We start from the raw sequence: 19,369 nt of genomic DNA on the forward strand, positions 1-19,369 counted from the left end.
CCTCCTCCTTCTGTCACCAGAAGCCGAGTTGCCAAGTGGGCAGCTTTCCCGCCAAATCTGGCTGCTTTTCACGCAGGCGGTTTGTTTTTCTGCAGCAGATTTTTTTTTTTTCACGGCGCTGTCGCCAGCAATGAGCCGCGACTCGATTCATCCCTTGCCTCTGGCATGGAAAATCGGAGCAGAGTGCTCTACGCATGTGCACCACGACGGCGACGTCACCCGCCGCCCAGCCCCGCCCAGCGAGAACTTCCTGCCATGGCACGGCCGCATCTTTCCTGGCCAAGGACTCGGAATGCTGCGCATGCTCTCTGCGGGCTGCTGGCCGCTGCTCGCCTCTCAGGTACGGTGCATTATAGTCTTTCCCGGCTGTAAAGACGCAAGCAAGGTTTGTTTCGGAAGCAAGGTTGGACCGAGATAAAAATAACTTTTTATTATGTAGGATAGTGGTTTTTTATTTCACGACTATGTTGTGCAGCGCTGCCACAACGCTGTTGGGGAGGGGCGGAGCATTGCGAGGCAGGCTAGGCTAGGCTAGGCTGCTGACTGAGGCTGGCCGGAGATGGAAGGCCCGGGTTGCAAAGATGCTATGAGAGTAGCGGGATCTGGAGTAGCTCTGAGCGGTGAGTCGGGGTTGAGCCCAGGTTCGGTGCTTGCGCTCATGGGTGAAGGCATCTTTGCAGCTGATGGGTTGTTGGCTTGCGGTTGCCATGAGACCGTGAAACCTGAGCATTGGGGCTCTGTGAGTCCAGAGGCACTGTAAAGCACAGATGTGGTGTGTGGGATATGGGGGGGGGGGGGGCGGTGCTCGTGCTCAGTCACCCCTTTCCACTCCCCCCCCTCCCCCCCAACTTAAGAAAGCAGTCAAACTACACCTATGATTGAAGCCCGCTTAATAATGTCACTGAACCAAAGCTTGGGCACTATCAATGAACCTGATTTTACTTACTGATCCCTCCTTAAAATAAGCAGATGTATTTTGAATTCAATATTTTACGTTTTCTTTTAGAATCATAAAAGGTCTATGGGTGCTTATGATAAACTGGTCTGCTTGGTCATCTAGGTTGTTTTGTGATAGAACAGCTAGGATCAGCACTTAAAACATGGGATTTTAAATGAAATGTATGCTTCATGTCTCTTAGTTCAGCTCATGGTGTTCTGAGTTTTTAAATACATAGCAAAATAGGACAGGCGTCAAGTGGTACCTTGTAGACTAACCACTTTATAAGGTCCAGCAGACTCCTGTCATTTTTTTGCTACACCAGACTAACATTGCTATCCCTCTGAAGATTTTAAATTTCACTTAATCTGTGTAAAAATTGTAAAAATGTTAATTTAATGTAAATATCTTTATCTAATGTTATCCTCTCCCTTTCTTCTCTACTCCCAGTTCTAGTACCTTGTTATTTGTAACTGCTTCCTCCTCACTAATAGGTTACTCATTTGTTCTTTGTACACCCCTGTTCTATGTAAACCGGCATGATGTGATTGTATCATGAATGCCGGTATATAAAAATTTTAAATAAAAAAAAAAATAATAAAAAAAAAATATTGTGATTTATCATATTAGACTACTTGATTGTATAGAAGGGCTTGCAAACAAGTTGCAGGTGATACCTTTTTATGGGACTAACTTAATACACCTGTGACTAGTTCTATTCCAATAAAAAGGTATCACCTACAACTTGTTTAATGATCTCTATTTTTTCTTAAACTGTATAGAATTTATCTCCTTTATAATATAATTTACATCTTTGAGGCAGGTTGGTTAAAAGAGCTAAGATGAATATCAGCAAGTCCTTGAATCTGTGATTCTGACTGCCAGGCTCCCTTCTCTTGCTCAGATATCACTAGGAGACAATCTGTAGAATAATTGTGTTCTTTTTATTGTTAGGAACTTGTAAGTTACAACACACATTAACAGAAAGAAAGGCTAGACGGCAGAATCAGAGATACAGAAAAACAAGGTAAGCAAAAAATAGAAAAAAAAGGGGTCACTGCCTTGACTATCAGGCCGATACAGTAAAGTTCGCGGGAGAGCGGGTGAGTGCCTGCTCTCCCGGTGCTTAAACCAAAATATTTAAATTAGGGCCCGCGGTAAAAAGAGGCGCTAGGGACACTAGCGTGTCCCTAGCGCCTCTTTTTGGACAGGAGCAGCAGCTGTCAGCGGGTTTGACAGCTGATGCTCAATTTTACCGGCATCAGTTCTCAAGCCCGCTGACAGCCACAGGTTCGGAAACTGGACGCCGGCAAAATTGAGTGTCCGGTTTTCAACTCACGAGCCGCGGGCTGATTTTACATTTTTTTTTTTTTTTTTTTTTTACCTTTTGGCTTGGCTTGGCTGCACATTTTACTTACTGTATCGTGCGGGAATGACTAATAGGGCCATCAACATGCATTTGCATGTTGCGGGCGCTATTAGTCTCGGGGTGGGGGTTGGACGCGCTTTTTTGATGCGCTATTACTCCTTACTGAAGAAGGGGTAAAGCTAGCGCATCGAAAACACGCGTCCAAATGCCGGTATCGGCCCGTATGTTGTAGATTATATAAAGAAAGAAATTGCAAATTTTACATATTATCTCCTTATTAAAGTTTTCCATACATAACGAAATAGTTTAGTCCATATGTGGTGACATCACTATATTGATCTAATACTGATTGAAAATTGCTATTGTCTCAAAATAATCTATGGTACCATCTAATGGATGCAAACTTTGCAGAAATCCAAAAGTTATTGCAGTATTTTTCCTGATCGTTTGCCTATATCCACTAAACTGTTAGCACAGTATTATTATTGTTATATATGCACATCCTGTGTGTTTAGCTACTTTATTTCTTCCCATGTTCACATAATGAGAAAAGTCTGTCTATAACTTGGCTGGTCTTAATTTAAAGTGGGATACTCCCCTGCTGGTTTCCATATCTCCAGCTTTCAAGGTTTGAGCACTCGTATTTTTCTCTCTGACCAGCAGAATCCTGTAACTGCCATTTTCTACAAGTTCTGTACTCTGTAAAAGGGACAGACTTGATTTGAAAATCCAGATTCCAGCAATTGCCATCGGTTGGAGACACCTTAGTAATGTTAAGGTGTATCTCAGATTGGAGGTTCCCCCCCCCCTTTTTTTTTAAAATTAATTTATTCTTTAAAAATGGGAGGTTATATATGGTCGGTTTTGCGGATGTTTGATATGATTCTTGCCATGGCGTTTTGGAGCATTTGTAGTGGTTTTATGGTAGAGGAGGGAAGTCCTAGGAATAGTGAATTGCAGTAATCCAGTTTTGATGATGGGGTGGTTTGGATTACAGTTCGAAAGTCATGGGCATGTAGTTTCTTTAGCACCATAAGTTTGAAGAATCCGTCTTTAAGGGTGGAGCTGACGTGTTTCTTCATGTTTAGTTGTTGGTCAATAAGAACTCCCAGGTCTCTGACAGAAGGTTGTGCGGAGACGAGATTGAAAGCTGGGTCAGAGGTTAATGAAGGCTTAGGGGTGGAATGGTGAGAGATGAGTGGTAGCTCGGTTTTATTAGTGTTTAGTGCAAGATGGAGATTGGTGAGAAGGGAGTTGATTGCTTTGAGGCAGGTTTCCCAGTGGGTTAAGGCATCGGATATGGAGGTGTGTAAAGGTATGACGATTTGAACATCGTCTGTATATAGAAAGAATTTTAGTTTTGAGATCTGAGAGAAGATGACATAGTGGGGTGAGGTAGATGTTGAAAAGAGTGGAGGAAAGGGATGAGCCCTGTGGGACTCCATGGAGGAGGGGATGGGGGGTTGATAAGGCATTACCTATTTTTACAAGGAATTTTCTATTGGAGAGGTAGGAAGAGAACCAGAGGAGGGCTAAGTGAGATGCCGATGTCTTTTAGTCGGGTGATGAGGTGGTTGTGGCATATGGTGTCAAATGCTGCTGAGATATCGAGAAGGGCAAGGATGTAGCTGTTCCCTTGGTCCATGCCCCTGAGGAGGTAATCGGAGCGGGAGAGAAGGAGGGATTCCGTGTTAAAGTGTTTACGGAAGCCAAATTGAGCAGGGTGATGGATATTGTGGTTTTCAAGGTAGTCAGTCAGTTGTGTGTTAACTCTTTCCATTATTTTGGCTATAAATGGGAAGTTAGAGATGGGTCAATAGTTGGCGGGGTCCTTCGGGTCTAGGGAGGGTTTCTTTAGAAGAGGCTTGACTACTGCTTGTTTGAGTGTATCGGGGACTGTGCCTGTGGAGAGGGAGGAATTGATAATGTCAGCTATGGCTTTAGCGATGGCGGATGGGACAGATAGTAGTGCTTTGCTGGGGATGGTGTCGCTGGGGTGGGAGGATGGCCTGAGCCTTTTTAGGATGGTCTCGATTTCTTTGGTGGTTGTGAGGTCCAGGGAGTTTAAAGATAAGGTAGGGGGAATGGGTGTTGTGGGGTGGGGAGGGTTGGTGAATCTGGAAAGGAGGTTTGTTATTTTATCATTGAAGAATTGCGCTAGTTCATCACATTTGGCTTGGGCTTCGGAGTCAGGGATCGTGTGGGGGCTTAGATTTAGTGAGGCTTGAGACGTAAGAGAAAAGCGCTTTGGGGCTGTACATGTATTGATGGATTTTTGAGGCGTAGAAGTCCCTTTTGTGTCTTGTGGTGCTTCTATAGCAATGTAGGGCTGATTTGAATCTGGATGCATTTTCAGGTTTTAAGCATTACAATCTTGGTACAGCTGGGAAGATTAGCACAAAGAAACGAGGAAAAAAGTTAATTTCAAGGGCTGCTCAGGTGTGTTGAAAACCAAAGCCATGCGCCACTTTGGCTGTGCGCCGCAGGGAGGCAGTTTTTTAAAGCTCCTCTGGCGTCGCACGCTGGTGATGTCACTTGGGGGTGTGTCCTTGGCCCACCTCGTTGGCTCTCTGGGAATGCTCCAGCCCCAACAGGCCTCCGGTCCACCACCACAAGCACGCTCTCGGGACACTCTCTCTCTCTTCACTTCCTGGTCTCCTCGATTGGAATCCTTTATGTAAATAAATAACATAGTCTTTCATGGCACATAATTTTTATGAAATGTTATACTAGTAATGACTTCTCATTGTAGTTCAAATAAGATAAAAAGACTACATTTGAAATTAATTTTAACAATTTAACCTAGGTTTTGTTGCTTGAAGTGCTTCTCTGAATTGTTTAAATTTTTGTAAGCAGTTTCTCTGCAGTTCTCCAGAGTATAAGGGAGCAGCCATGTTCAGAGCATGACTGTGCTAAAGAAGCCCCAGAATTAAAGACATTGCTGAAAGGATTTAAAATTGAGATATATAATCATCAAAAGTGTGCACCATTTGAATGTTCAATGTTTTGATGTACATTGCACACTAGATGCAGTTTTCTTTTGGTTGCACAAGAAACAGGTTGTCTAACACCATGCTGTAACTACTGGGTCTTGTGATGATCTTCCGAGTCTCTAAGTTTCCTGTATCTTTTTCCTATATACATCTTAAGTACATCGCATCTGGGGCATTCTTGCCCTTGAATCTTAAAAAAAAAAAACTGGCAATAAATCCTCATTTGGAATGAACAGATTTATGAGCTATTTTTAAACAGCCACCAATTGCAAACTCTGCTGTCTGCCTTCCACTCTGTTGTATCTCCTTTGTTTGGCTAGTGAATCAAGGAATAAAGATGCAAGCTCTGCCTTCCGACTTCCTTTCTTTGGCCAGTAATTAAGGAGTAAACATGCAAGCTTCTAGAGTACTTAACACTCAGAACCTCCACCTGTTCTTAACTGAACACTAGGCAGCTTGATGTCCTTAGTGTCATAAGAAGTTGCCATACTGGGTCAGACTGAGGGTTCATCAAGCCCAGCATCTTGTTTCCAACAGTAGTTAATCCAGGATCCAAGTACCTGGCAAGTACCCAAACATTAAATAGATTCTATTCTAACGCCAGTAATAAGCAGTGGCTATTCCGTAAGTCAACTTGATTAATAGCAGTTTATGGACTTCTCCCCCAGGAATTTAGCCAAACCTTTTTTAAACCCAGCTACGCTAACTGCCTTAACTACATATTCTTGCAATGAATTCCAGAGTTTAATTGTGTGTTGAGTGAAAAAAAAATTCCTATTTGTTTTAATTAATTTCTAATTTCAATGAGTGCCCACTAGTCCTTGTATTGAAAGAGTAAATAACCAATTCACATTTACCTGTTCTTTTCTTCTCATGATTTTATAGACCTCTATCATATTCCCCCTCATCCGTTTCTTCTCCCAGTTGAACAGCCCTTTCCTCATAGGGGAGCTGAGCCGTTCCATCCCCTTTTTCATTTTGGTCGCCCTTCTATGAATCTTCCAGTGCATCTATATATCTTTTTGAGATCTGGCAACCAGAATTGCACACAGTACTCAAGGTGCGGTCTCCCATGGAATAATACAGAGGCATTATGATACTTTCCATTTTATTCACTATTCCCTTCCTAATAATTCCTAACATTCTGTTTGCTTTTTTGACTGCTGCAGCACACTGAGCCAACAAATTCAAAGTATTATCCACTATAATGCCTAAATCTTTTTCTTGGGTGGTAGCTCCTAATATTTAATATAATATTGTGTAACTACAGCATGGGCTCTTTTTCTCTATATTCTTCACCTTGCAGTTGTCCACATTGAGCATCCAAATAGAAGATGAAAATTAATCTTCCAGTCTTGCAAAGTCCTCCTGCAGTTTTTCATAATCTGCTTGTGATTTCACTACTCTAAATAATTTTGTATCATCTGCAAATTTAATAACATTTCTCATCGTATTCCTTTCCAAATCATTATAAATATATTAAAATCAATGATCCAAGTACAGATCCCTGAGGCACTCCACTGTTTAATTTTCTCCACGGAGAAAACTGACCATTTAATCTTACTCTCTGTTTCCTATCTTTTAACTAGTTTGTAATTCACAAAAGTACATTGCCCCAAACATGGACTTTTAGGTACTCCCCACATGCAGCTTCCTGCCATTTTTTAAATTTGCTATTTTGTAATTTTAAAAAGTGTTTATTTTTGCTGCCATTGTTTTTTTTGTGTTACTGCAGGAGTTAAAACCCATAGCACTCCTTGCCAAGTGTATTGTTAAAAAAAAAAAAAAAAAATGTCCATGTTAAATATTGGCTAGTTTTGAAGTGATTTTGGATTATAAATTTAGCTGCACCTAGCAAAATGGCCAGATAGATTCTCATGAGACTTGAAACACACACATCACGCACCAAATGGACACTAATTGGCTATTGGCAATGAGAGGCCTCATGGCATGGATGACCTGTGCTTTCTTTTTCCTCCCCATTGGCTTCCTGGCCCTGCCTCTCGCTAATCACAGAGAGATGTCACGTGAGTGTCCCTCACTGATGAGGGGTGCACAGTTTAGGTCCTGCTGCATTGGTCCCCATCCTTTTTTCCCCACTTTTCAGAATATGGGTTTTATTTATTTTTTCATGCAGGCTTGTTGTGTAGTGGCAGAGTTTGAGGCATGAACTCCTGCCACATGCTGCTGGAGGAAGGAATGAGGTTAATCCCAAGTGGCAAAGCTCAATTTGGGCAGGGGCATCCCTATGTTTTTTATTTTGTTGGCATAATATGGGATGGGTTAGGTAGGGGGTTCTCTGCTGCTACAATTAATGTATGTGCTAAACAAACTTTACAAATACAAGTCCGTATGAAGCAATTACAGATAATTGCTTTTTCTCTGTAAGTTCCTCTTCTATTCTTCTACAAGCCACCTATCTATGGACATAATATTACACACACACACATTTATATGTTATATATATATGTGTATAGTCTAATGATTCACAATTTTCCCTCTCTCTCTCTCAATTTTTTTTTATTTATGCAGTTTTCAAATATAACTCAAGACAATACACTTGAATAGAAATTAAGTGGCGAATCATACAAAATACATAAATTTGTGAAGAAATAGAAAACCAACAGGAAAAAAATAGTTATTGCCAATAAAAAAACAAAACAAATGAATCGCCACAATCGGAGTCCTCAAATAGGGGATAACAATATCACCACTTCAAGGTATTCTAAATAGAAAACCAAGACATATGGAAAAGCTGGCTTTATTAAGGGCCTATATAATGAACAAACTACATTCTGACATAGACGCTTAGTTAGGCATAGGAGTAGAAAAGGATATCGAGGATACTTTGTTACTCAAAAAGGCAGACAATTGAGATGGTTGAAAAGTATAGGAGGCATTTTGATGTTTAATGGTACATTTTACAAGGGAACTTTAAAATAAAGAAAGCTCCTAACTCCAAAACCTTTGGTTTAAGTAAAAGAAATTGCCGCCTCCTTTTTTTTTGTCTGCTTAGACAAATCAGGAAAAACCTGAATCCTCATATTCAAAAAAACATCCAACCTATGGTGGAAGAACATTTTAAAAATCCAGTCTTCATCTGATTCCATCAAAAAAGAAACTATCAAAGTAACTGGCTTGACCAAGTCTTTCTGAGATGTTTCCAGAAGAGCGGTGACATCCAATGGTAACTGCAATAGGAGAAAACACAGACAAATCATTAGAATCAACAGGAACCTTTTTTAAAAGATGGTATATGATAGATAAGTGGAAATGCCTTTTCAGGGATTTCTTCCACATTTCTTTAGGGGCTACTGTAGGATCTTTAGGGAAATTTATTACAATGAAGATTTTTTTTTTTCCCCTAACTTGATTTTCAAGATTTTCCAGCCATGAATAAAACCATTGATTTCCCTTAATAATATTTTCTTGCAAGTCATCCGTATTTCCAAGTTTTTTGTTTTTTTTTTACAAGCATCACAATTCACCTTAATATTGGCCACTTCAGATTCCACAGATTTCAAATGGCCATCCAAGTGGCACAAATAATTAACCAAAGGATTAATCTGCTGAACAATATTATTACTAAGTGCCTGGATATGCCCAGCAGCATTGGCTGATGAGTCCCCCGCCATCCCTAGATCATCAGTCAGCTCTGAAGCAGAGAACGCTGAATCAGCAGTAGCAATATGAGCTATGGCGTCTTCGGAATCTCCAACCGACTCCTTTCCCCGAGGCTGTCAGTGCACGGACTTCTGCAGGATTAGAGGAGGTGGATCATTCCTCTGGGGATAGAGAGTTGGATAGCCCTGGGAGGGGACCAGGTTCAACTGCTTCCTGGTCAGCCTCCAGCGAGCCAGCTCCCGAAGCAAGCACTCGACGGCGCAGACTGATGTCCATTGGACCCAGAACAACCGGAGAGGAAGACAGCGAAGGTAATCCTCACTCTCTGGCTTTTTTCTCTTCCGGCCAGAGTGGGGCATATTGAGGCAAAAGAAAGCCCAAATGAGACAGCTCAAACACGTTGAGCCAGTGCAGCCATCTTGAAATCCCCTCAGGTAAAAGTATCATGTATGAATTATTTTTTACTTTTTGCAAGTACTAGATTCTAACAAAATGTCAGAGTTTTAAAAAATTACTGTGATTGATGAATGATGCATTTCAGTTGCCACCCCTGACTGATTTTGAGAGCCATGTCTTTTTTTTTTTTTGTTTATGGAAGTGTGTTGTGTTTTTAACTTGTAGGTACCGGATTAAACATAGACAACATTGTCCAAGCTGATGTACATGAACTTTTGAGACTACAGAGACTCTTTTTAAAGATGTGTTGCAGTTCATGGACAGTCATTGAGTGTTTTTTGTGCTGGACAAGTTGTCACGACCTGAAAAGCAGGGTTGGGAAAGTATTTAAAAAAAACATCACCAGCCAGGGGATTTTTTCCTTTTTTTCCTTCATTTTGCTATTTTGTTTTGTGTTGTTCCCTGTACGTACCTGGATTAGTCCAGACCGTGGGTTGCGCCTCCTGTCCAGCAGATGGAGACAGGCTGAAGAATCAAGGGGCAAGGCCCCCAGCAGAGCGAGGAGACAGAACTGTCTCCTGGAAACAAATGGAGAAATCTTTAACTTTTTTTTTTTTTTTTTTAAATAATCAATCAAAAACTTATACTTGCTTGATCCTGATACAAAGACCCCACATGGAAAAAATTAAGGAAAAGAAGGGGAACTGCAGGTTCAGCTGCCTGCATCTGCTGGAGACAGACAAATACTGAAGGGATGCAGGGTAGGCTCTGTCCTGATATAGGATACCCTTTCAGGTTTTGGTCCAATAGAAAGGACATTTTTCTTGCTGTCCATTTCTGTTTTCTTAAGAACATAAGAACATGCCATACTGGGTCAGAACAAGGGACCATCAAGCCCAGCATCCTGTCTCCAACAGTGGCCAATCCAGGCCATAAGAACCTGGCAAGTACACAAAAACTAAGTCTATCCCATGTCACTGTTACTAGTAATAGCAGTGGCTATTTTCTATGTCAACTTAATTAATAGCAGGTAATGGACTTCTCCTCAAAGAACTTACTCAATCCTTTTTTAAACCCAGCTACACTAACTGCACTAACCACATCCCGTGGCAACAAATTCCACAGTTTAATTATGCATTGAGTGAAAAAGAACTTTCTCTGATTAGTTTTAAATGTGCTACTTGCTAACTTCATGGAGTGCCCCCTAGTCTTTCTATTATCCGAAAGAGTAAATAACCGATTCACATCTACCCGTTCTAGACCTCTCATGATTTTAAACACCTCTATCATATCCCCCCTCAACCATCTCTTCTCCAAGCTGAACAGTCCTAACCTCTTTAGTCTTTCCTCATTGGGGAGCTGTTCCATCCCCTTTATCATTTTGGTCGCCCTTCTCTGTACCTTCTCCATTGCAACTCTATCTTTTTTGAGATGCGGTGACCAGAATTGTACACAGTATTCAAGGTGTGGTCCCACCATGGAGCGATACGGAGGCATTATGGCATTTTCCGTTTTATTCACCATTCCCTTTCTAATAATTCCCAACATTCTGTTTGCCTTTTTGACTGCTACAGCACACTGAGCTAATGATTTCAATGTGTTATCCACTATGACGCCTTGATCTTTCTTGGGTGGTAGCTCCTAATATCGAACCTAACATTGTGTAACTATAGCATGAGTTATTTTTCCCTATATGCATCACCTTGCACTTAATCCACATTAAATTTCATCTGCCATTTGGAAGCCCAATTTTCCAGTCTTTCAAGGTCCTCCTGTAATGTATCACAATCCGCTTGTGATTTAACTACTCTGAATAATTTTGTATAATCTGCAAATTTGATTACCTCACTTATCGTATTCCTTTCCAGATCATTTATAAATATATTGAAAAGTACGGATCCCAATACAGATCCCTGAGGCTCTCCACTGCCCACTCCCTTCCACTGAGAAAATTGTCCATTTAATCCTGCTCTCTGTTTCCTGTCTTTTAGCCAGTATGTAATTCACGAAAGGACAACTGTTAACTCTTAAGGCAGTCAGTACTGACCTTCACCACTCCCCAAGGGTCGGATTTTAACCTGTTTTACACGTGCCGGGCCTATTTGAAAAAGGCCTGGCGATGCGCGTAAAGCCCCAGGACGTGTTTAAGTCCCAGGGCTTTAGAAAAGGGGCAGGGGCGGGGCTGGACGCCTCAGACAGAGTGGCCATTGCCGCTGTGTCAGAGGATCACGTGCCGGCAGCCTGCCAGCGCACGCAAAAAGGTAAGACAAAGGACGGGGGGGGGGGGGGGGGGGGGATGGTTAGGGGAAGGGGGGGGAAGGGCAGGCTGGGGGGGAGGGAATGGGGAAAGGCAGCGTGGCTGGCACACAAGGTGCATAATTTTGCACCCCCTTGCGCGCGCCAACCCCCAATTTTTTTTTTTATAACATGCGCGCGCATGTTATAAAATTGGGCATGCATATGCGCGCGCCAGGTAGCGTGCGCACATGTAGGCCTCGCACGCTTCTTTTAAAATATCTGGAAAAACCATAAAACAGTTGATCACCTGACACAATACCGTAAACAACTAGCGTTCTACAAAAAAACAATTCTTGAAGCCAAAAAAACATATTTTAGCACAAAGATAGAAAAGCTCATGAACAACCCTAGAACCCTTTTCAAAATAGTTGATAATCTTACCAAAGATACTACAAACTCCCCAGATAACTTACCCGAAAATAGATGCAATGAAATAGCTAGATTTTTTAATGATAAAATCGAGAACCTGCGATCCAAATTACCAAAGATGGCCAAACAAGAGATCAAAATGTGCAAGAGAGATGTGACATTATGGTCCGAATTTGATGAAATAACAGACAACCAGGCCGAGAATATGATTAAACAACTAAATCCCGCTCCTCACAATTAGACTCTTTACCTATAGTGGAAATTAAAAAGCTGACTGAAATCACAGCTCCAGCCTTAGCTAAAATCATAAACCACTCCCTAGAAGAAGGGTACATGCCAGAAACACTGAAAGGAGCAATCATCAAACCAATACTGAAGAAAAAATCTCTGGACCCCCTAATTCTAGCAAACTACAGACCAGTTTCTAACCTACCTCTAATGGCTAAATTAATTGAAAAAACAGTACAAAAACAACTTTCTGAGCACTTAGATAACAGCAATATCCTTTACCCATCACAGCACGGCTTCCGTAAGCACTATAGCATTGAAACACTCCTACTTGCACTAACAGATAATATACTAAGAGGTTTCGACAGTGGAAAACATTATATTCTGGTATTACTAGACTTAGCAGCATTTGATACAGTTAACCACAAAATACTAATTAAAAGGCTTGAAGAAATAGGACTACAAGACAAAACAATCACATGGTTCAAATCATATCTAAATAATAGAACATTTCAAGTTCAAATTAAAAACACTCTATCTGAAAAAATTACCTTAAAAACAGGAGTCCCACAAGGGTCAGCACTCTCAGCTACGCTTTTTAATATATATCTATTGCCACTATGCCATCTCCTCGCCGGACTAGGAATCATTCACTATGGGGTAGATTTTAAGAAAGTATGCTTGATTTTAGTAGATACGCGCGTATCAGCTAAAATCCAGGATCGGCGCGCGCAAGGCTGCCGATGTCGTGTAGCCGGCGCGCGCCGAGCCGCGCAGCCTGCCGCCATTCCCTCACCTTCCCCTCCCTTCCTCTATCTAACCCACCCCCCCGGCCCTATCTAGACCCCCCCACCTTTGTCGGGGGATTTACGCCTCCCGGAGGGAGAAGTAAATCCCCGTGCGCCAGCGGGCCGCTAGCGCGCCGAGACGCGACCTGGGGGCGGTTCCGGAGGGCGCGTCCCGCCCCCAAAATGCCGCGCCGATCCGACACGCCCCCCTCAAAAAACCCCGGGACTTACGCGAGTCCCGGGGCTCTGCGCGCGCCAGTAGGCCTATGGAACATAGGCGCACCGGCGCGCAAGGCCCTGCTCGCGTAAATCCGGGCGGATTTACGCGAGCAGGGCTTTTAAAATCCGCCCCTATGTCTATGCTGATGACATTCAATTAATCTTACCAATAGATGACACTATTGAAAAAACAATGGGTTTAGCTGTTATGTACCTGGACATAGTAAAGCAACTATTAAACCAAATGGAACTGATAATAAACATCGATAAAACTGAATTCATACACTTAGAAAGGAAAAGCATGAATATTACACAAACCCCAGTAATTCTCAATAGCAACCTAAAAATCGATTTAGCCAAAAAAGTGTGCAATCTCGGAGTAATAATTGACAATGAACTGAACCTCAAACACATATCACTAAAGGTGAAGGAAGGGTATGCAAAACGCATGGTACTCAGAAAGCTAAAACCATTACTCTCGCTGCCAAACTTTCGTACAGTGCTCCAATCACTGATATTTGCAAGCACTGACTACTGTAATGCTTTACTACTCGGCCTACCCTATACTACTGTAAGACCCCTGCAAATTTTACAAAACGCCGCAGCTAGAATTCTCACTGGGAAAAGTAAAAGGGATCACATCACAGATACTCTCGCCACTCTACATTGGCTACCCATTGAGCAAAGAATTCAGTTCAAAGCACTCTGCACAATACACAAACTTATCCATGATGAAAAAGCAGAATGGCTGAACACAGCACTTCGAGTCCACGTTCCACACAGAAATCTAAGATCAGCAAACAGAGCACTTTTAACCATTCCATCCGTGAAAACAGCAAGACTTACCCAAGTCAGAGAACGTGCACTATCTCTGGCCGGTCCCATTTTATGGAACTCCATTCCCCTTGAACTTAGACTTCAGAGCAACCATAAATTTTTCAAAACAGAACTCAAAACCTGGCTTTTCAAACTAGCCATCAACAAAGAGAGTGATGCAAGCATGTAAACAAGAATAAGCGGACATGTAGCAACAAGCTCACAAAATCCAGTTACTACTGGAAACTAGCTCACCACTAATTTTAACTGTAGTCAAACCATAGGATACATCGCTATAAAACAGACAATCCCCCAATTGATTTTCTTCATATGCATAATCCTTATAGTAAATTATATTAGTCCATATTGTTTGTTACCGAATAGTACTGGCACCACCTATGTAAATTATGATCCATATTCACTTGGATATTGGTGCACTATTGTAAACCGTTATGATGGTAAATAACTTAATGACGGTATATAAAAACTCTTAAATAAATAAATAAATAAATCTACTCCTAAATGTTTTAGGTAGGCGTCTTGCCTATATATGGCTTCTTGATCTATATAGAATTTAGACTGATATATACTGCTTAACAAGATCCATTGCGGAAAGTGCTTGGACTGGGCAGGAAAGACTATTGCAGCAGGTGGAAGTGGGTCAAGAGTGCAATGATGTGACTTTGATTTGAAGCCATTGGTCTTACTTAAACTCTTCATGCACTAGTGCCCACAAATCCTGACTGCTATAGGCGTTAAAAGACTAGGAATTGACAGTAACAAAAATTTCCAGTTAAGTCTTTGGTGCAGACCATAATTTGATTAGACTGTTATACACATGACCATAACTGAGTGAAAACTCCTTAAGCCTAGAATACTACTTTTTTTTTTTTTTTTGTAAAGTAAATGTTAAAAGGTAGTAAGTTGCAAAAAGGATGTTACTGAATGGACATGTAATTGACCACTATTTGAATAGTACTCTGATTAATCCAAGAATCATACATCTTACTTTGTCAGCTTTTTTTTTTTTTTTCCAAATATATATTTTTTTTTAAATAAACAATCTGATATTAGTTCAAACAGAGGGACAAAGATAAGTTAGTCTTCTAACTTCAACCCTTCAATACTACATAGTGTTACTCTTAAAATGTATTAGCCATACTGCTAGTAACCCTGTCCAGTCAGCCCTCCTGTTTTCCCCTTCCTGTCCTTAGCTGGATATTTCATCCATAAGGAAAGTCAACCAACATAGAAAATGGATCTCATTGCTTATATATCATTAATTAAATTGTGATTGAGAGCAAATATTCCCCCTGAATATTTGCAAAACCTTTTTACGCTCCTTTGGTGGCTTTGAATACAATGATTTATATTCAAGGCACATTTAGCTCCATCATTTATGCTTTCCATAGGTCCAAGTTAGGTGCCTCGTTCTGTAACCATTTTAGCATAATACATCTTTTGGCTATTAAATAGCCTTTTAACTAAAAGAATTTCTCCTCTACCCACTTCTTCATCCTCTGGAAACATGGCCAATATACATAAATATTGAGGCCCTTGAAAGTATTTCTCAAATCTCACTTCAAAATTGATCAATTGTAGCGCATTCCCATAAGCAAAGTAAATATGAAGAATTTTATCAATGTTATTAAAGGATTTTTTTTTAAACTTCATACTTTAAAAAAAATTGAAGCCTCTCCTTCATGCCCATGATTTTAGATTGGTTTTACAAGCTCTTATCTTTTCTAACATGGACTATTGCAACGCCCTGTTTTTAGGTCTTCCGGGTACTACCAGTCTGTTTCAACTACTCCAGAACGCTGCTGCGCGACTTTTAACAAACACCAGGAAATATGAGCACACAACTCCAATCTTAAAGGAATTACACTGGTTGCTGATTACTTTTAGAATTAAATTTAAGACTTTAGTTTTAATTCATAAAACAATTTTTAATGAAAAAATTGAATGGTTTAATGCTGCCTTACATTTTCACGACCCCCACCAGCGAAATCTGCGCTCTGCAGACAAGGGACTTTTAACAATCCCATCCCCTAAACTGGCACACCTAAACTCAGTAAGAGACAGAGCATTATCTCTGGCAGGACCAAGGCTTTGGAACACATTACCTTTAGAATTAAGGGTGGAAGCGAATTCGCAGAACTTCTTTTTAAAAATAAATAAATTTGAAAACATGGCTTTTTTTGCAAGCATTTACTTGAAGATATCAGCATGGATGTACTTTTTTGGCTAGCTTATTTTTTGTTTTTATAATATTTTATTATGTTTTAGGATGTATTATGTTATGGTATTTTAGATTAGTTTTGTTGTTTTATCTTGCAATTTATGTCCTAATTTTATCTTTGTTTCTTATGTATATTTTATGTGTTGTTGTTTGATGTAAACTGGTGTGATGCTACCATGAACGGCGGCATATAAAAATAAACAAACAGTGGAGTAGTGTAGCATTCGTAAACTGTCATTTTAAGCATTGTGCTAAATCCGTTAACATGCTTTGTATAGGGAGAATATTCATCTTATGCCAAATTCAAATTTGCATTTCACACAGCTTTACCCACCCCGTGCTCTTGGGTAGAGAAGGATTCTTGATATTATATCATCCTCTAGAACTATACGCCTTTTGTTTGAAAGCTCCATGATGCTGTCAGTGCCTCTAGTATTTTATACAATAATATTTAATTTTTTTTATTTAGATTTATATTACGCTTTTCACATTTTTTTCAGCACTACAAAGTGGCTTACATTCAGGTACTGTGGGTATTGAATGGAGATACTATATATCAAGGACATGGAACTCCTTCCCTTTTGGAACAAAGTCATCAATTGCTTAAAAATGCCTGAGGATAATTTGTCATATGTCAATCCTAAAATTGAATTAATATAGTCTGCAATTTGCAATAAAACAGATACTCTATGTCCCTTAATCCCAGTAAATCGGAAGCTTCTTTAAATGTGTACACTTTGGGGTAGATTTCAAAAGCCCTGCGTGCTGGCGCGCCAATTTTGCATAGACAGCCGGCGCGCGCCAAGTCCCGGGGCTTTGCTTGGGGGTGTGTCGGGGGAGGCGTGGCATTCGGGGGCATGTCTGGGGTGTGTCCGGGGGCGGGGCAGGAGGCGTGATGGCGGTTTGGGGGCGGGGCCGAGTGCTCTGGCACAGCAGCCTGTGCTGGAGCACTCAACGAAATAAGGAGTAACTCAACGAAATAAGGTAGGGGACGGGGATTTAGTTAGGGCTGGGGGGTGGATTAGATAGGGAAAGGGAGGGAAAGGTGGGGGGGGACAAAAAAAAAAGTTCCCTCCGAGGCCGCTCCGATTTCAGAATGGCTCGGCGCGCGCAGGCTGTCGATTTTGTTCGCGCGCGCGCGTACTTTTTAAAAATCTTTCCCTTTGAGTTTGGTTGTTAAAGGACCCTACAGTCTTATGACCCAGGATACCTAGTATATGATATACCATTCATAAAAAAGTCCCAAAAACTGTCCGACAGTTTTCCCCCTTCCCTGCATGCTCTGAATCAGCAATGAAGTGGACAGCACCGGGGGGGGGGGGGGGAGAAGCTCTTTTTTTCCTTGCATGCAAAATGTATCTCAAATCCAATGGAGAAGTCATTTGTTTTTCAGGGGCAATATCGTCGAAAATACTAATATCGCCAGCCAGTCTCCTAATGTTTTATTTAATTAAAATTTGGGAAGCTTAAATCTCCTTCCTCCCTAGGGGTGGTCATCTTTGACATAGAGCATCTTGTGCCATATAAAATCTGAACATACCTTATTTAAGGTCCCAAGATCTTTTTTTGTTAATCGTATAGCTGCCATCTGTATTGGATATAATAATTTAGAGGTCTGTACCATTCTGATAAACACTAACCTTTCCAGAAAAGAAATTGGAAGATACTTCCACCTTTGCAATTTATCTTTAAATTATGTAAGTATTAATGGCACATTCAGATCATACCACTTGTCAGGTACTCTATGTATGCATGCTCTCAAATATTTAACCCAATCATTTGCCCATCTCAGTGGAAAGTCACTCCACTTCCCTCTCGTGGCTAAGACATCCGAAGCCTCTGATTTATCAAGATTGATTTTGAACTCTGATACTTTTCCATACCACTCAAAGATACTTTTGGGATGGTTAGCAGCTTCAGGGACTAACAGTATTATATCATCTGTGAATAGAAGGGTTTTAGAATCAAACTGTATCTTCCTGCTAACACCCGTCTGTTTATATACTAATTTCTTCATCGATAGAATGAATAGGAGAAGCGATATGGGACATCTTTGTCTCGTTCCCCTATGCAGGAGGAATGCATCCAATAGAATAGCTCTGGTCCATATTCATGCCTTGGTATTGGAATACAAAATCTCAAAAAATTGGTCTGACATCCCATATCTGCCAAGCACTGTCTTAAGAAACTCCCAGGATACCCTATGAAATGCCTTTTTGGCATTGAATCCTATTATCAACAAGTCTTTAGTGTTCCCTCTTCAACTCTATTCCAGAAATATTAACAACCTCCGAATGTGAACACTGGCCTTGCTCCTTTTTATCGAATCCCACCTGTCCCCATGATCCTAAGGATGATAAAATGGGGTTTAACCTGTTAGCTAGAATGTTTGCATAAAGCTTTATATCTAGATTGAGCAATGAAATGGGACTATACAAATTCGTCAGAGATGGATCACTCCCTGGTTTGGTAAACACAATGACATGTGACATACACAATAGATTCTGGCATTACCTCTTTCATAATCATAGCTTTATACGTTTCTGTTGGTGGCCCTTCAATTTCATCTTTGAATGATTTAAAGAATATTGCTGTCAGCCCATTGGGCCCCGGAGATTTGAGATTTTCCAGTTCTTTTATAGCTGCTATTTCTGAGACCATGATTGGAGAGTTTAGAGTGATCTTTTGTTTCTCAGTTAACAGCAGTAGCAAAATCTCATTCAAAAAGGAGCTAATCTCCTTTGTAGGTAATTCTTCTGACATATATACTGGCTGATAGTAATCCAAAAATTCCTGACACATGCCCCTTGCCATAGTAGTGGTGTTCCCTTTCCCATTTCTAATTCCTGCAGTAAAGGAAGATTAATTTCTGCTTTAAATTAACTGGTCATCTAGTCCCTATCAGTGGGGTGCTATCCAATGAGTTGCACATATCCTTTCTTGTATTTATCTAGCTCTTTCATGAGGGAAAGTGAAGCACAACTGAAATAGAAAGTTGGGAGTGCTGTTAGTCTGCTTTAACTGTTTCAGCCATTAGTTCAAAGCAGTTCCTTCCTCCTCAGCCTGGGTTTGCAGGGGAGGCAGTAATTG

At 40.9% G+C, this 19,369-nt stretch overlaps 1 protein-coding gene across 4 annotated transcripts in view; it reads left to right on the forward strand.

Annotated features, from left to right (window-relative positions):
- The first annotated feature begins 210 nt into the window (after positions 1 to 210).
- WDR37 (WD repeat domain 37) overlaps positions 211 to 19,369 on the forward strand; it is a 298,132-nt gene continuing 278,973 nt past the window's right edge. Inside the window, exons 1-2 of one of the 4 annotated variants that reach the window (XM_029588540.1) lie at positions 211 to 340; positions 1,892 to 1,964. The gene's annotated coding sequence lies outside the window, so the exon portion shown is untranslated. Of the gene's footprint in view, positions 404 to 454; positions 621 to 1,891; positions 1,965 to 19,369 lie in introns of those variants that run through there. The other 3 variants (XM_029588542.1, XM_029588543.1, XM_029588541.1) reach the window with 3 other exon arrangements.

Source organism: Rhinatrema bivittatum, chromosome 2, assembly GCF_901001135.1.
Source record: "Rhinatrema bivittatum chromosome 2, aRhiBiv1.1, whole genome shotgun sequence".
In the NCBI taxonomy this organism is placed as follows: domain Eukaryota; kingdom Metazoa; phylum Chordata; class Amphibia; order Gymnophiona; family Rhinatrematidae; genus Rhinatrema; species Rhinatrema bivittatum.